A 2,169-nucleotide genomic window follows, 5' to 3' on the forward strand; every position below is an offset into this window, starting at 1 on the left:
GGCCTGTGTCTGTAGTCCTGGCTACTTGGGAGGCTGAGACAGGAGGATCACTTGAGTCCAGGAGTTCTGGGCTATAGTGCACTATGCTGATCTGGTGTCTGCACTAAGTTCGGCATCAATATGGTGACCTCCTGGGAGCAAGGGACCACCAGGTTGCCTAAGGAGGGGTGAAGTGGCCCAGGTCAGAAATGGAGCAGGTCAAAACTCCCATGGTGATCAGTAGTGGTATCACACCTGTGAATAGCCACTGCACTCCAACCTGGGCAACAAGGCAAGACTCATCTCCAAAAACAAAAAAAGAGAGAAAGAGAGACAACTCATTCTCCTTTACAAACCTGAGGCCAGGCCCATGTTTGCTCTTCCATTGACTTTGCTCCCCATGAAGCTGAGGTCACTGTCATCCTTGGTTTGCCTCTTCCTCACCCTACACAGTACCTCCATTACAAGGTACTATGGCTTCACCACTCCTTTCAACTTGAGTCCTCCCCTTCTCTCCAGTACCACAACCACCTTCTCAGCCCATAGTCTCTTGCCTAATTGCAATCCACAGGCCATTAACTGATCTCTTTGCCTCAGAGATCAGTGCAATCAATTTTGACCCACTGCAATCAATTTTTCATATAACCACTTTTCTAAAGTTCCTATCTATTAAAAAAGTTAACCCTTGGATGATTCCTTTCTGTCCACACTACAAAGCCCAAACTCTTAAACATGACTCACTAAGCCTTGACGACCTGGACCCTGACCACTCCCCTAGCTCATTTTTCACCCCATCCTAAAACACACACTCTACAGCCTTATTACTCATCGTGGGCCCCATGGACCAGCAGCACTGCATTCCCTGGAAGTCTGTGGGAAATGCTCAATCTCTGGTCCCACTCCCGAACTACTGGATTTGAATCTGCATTTATTTATTTATTTATTTATTTTTAGAGACAGTCTCATTTTGTCACCCTCAGTAGAGTGCCGTAGCATCACAGCTCACGGAAACCTCCAGCTCTTGGGCTTAGGTGATTCTCTTGCCTTAGCCTCCCAAGTAGCTGGGACTACAGGTGCCCGCCACAATACCTGGCTATTATATTGTTGCCGTTTGGCCAGGGCCGGGTTCAAACCCACCACCATTGGTATATGGGGCCAGTACCCTACCCAGTGAGCCATAGGCACCGCCCCTGAATCTGCATTTAAATAAGATCCCCAGCAATTCAGACGTCCAACCTCTCTTACCTCTGGGCCTCTGCACATGCTGCTCCTGCCGCTACCCCTCTATCTGCCCCCACACCCTCCAAATCTGGCTAACTCCTACTCATTTAGCTTTGGTGTTACTTTTCCCAGTTGCAGACTAAGTCACTGTAAGCAGGTTAACTCCCCCTCCCACGGCTTGCTGACTCCCTCTCACAGAAAGCTTATCACAGTACCTACTGATTTTAATGTAGCCCCCATTAGACTGTAAATCTCACATGGGCAGCAATCACATGTATTTTGTTCACATCATCTCAACAGTTCCTCAAACACTTGGGCTTAAACAATTCTTAAGCATCTGGTCCAGAGAAGATACACAAATATTTGTAACATGAAAAATTAAAAGGACCTTGGTAGCTATTAAAGTCTAAGCTCCTATTTATTGTAGAGACAGCCTGTATAGGCTCAAATAGTGGATTCTTAATCCTACCTAAAGATCCCCAGGGCTAGGAATTCAGAGTTTGCTCTACTGCTAAACATTTCTGATTGCTCCTCTTTGTGTCACCCTGAAGTCAGCTGTATTGTCACTTAGTCATTTAGCTCTTCTAGGCAGGGGTTGGCAAACTACAGCCAGAGGTGAGGAAGGTGGTGGAGAGAATCCATCTTGAAGCCTGTGTTTATTTATGTCTCCCAGCCAAGAATACTTCCTACATTTAAAAAAAATTATTTTAAAAAAATAAAGAAGACTCCCCACCCATATCCCAGTGGTTACTGCACCAGCCACATACACTAACGGTATGCCTGAACCAGCCACATACACTAACCAGGTAGCCTGAACCTGGCCCAGGCTAGCTAAACAACTGCAACCAAAAAAACCCAAAAATAGCCAGATGTTGTGGAGAGTGCCTGTAGTCCCAGGTACTTGGGAGCTCAGGCAAGAGAATTGCTTAAGCCCAAGTGTTTGAGGTTGTTGTGAGATGGGACACCACA

At 46.5% G+C, this 2,169-nt stretch overlaps 1 protein-coding gene across 1 annotated transcript in view; it reads right to left on the bottom strand.

Annotated features, from left to right (window-relative positions):
* The window catches only part of RFC2 (replication factor C subunit 2), a 23,231-nt gene that overhangs the window by 17,765 nt on the left and 3,297 nt on the right, over positions 1–2,169 (bottom strand). The window lies entirely within an intron of this gene.

This window comes from Otolemur garnettii, unplaced genomic scaffold, assembly GCF_000181295.1.
Source record: "Otolemur garnettii isolate 467f Iridium unplaced genomic scaffold, OtoGar3 scaffold00077, whole genome shotgun sequence".
In the NCBI taxonomy this organism is placed as follows: domain Eukaryota; kingdom Metazoa; phylum Chordata; class Mammalia; order Primates; family Galagidae; genus Otolemur; species Otolemur garnettii.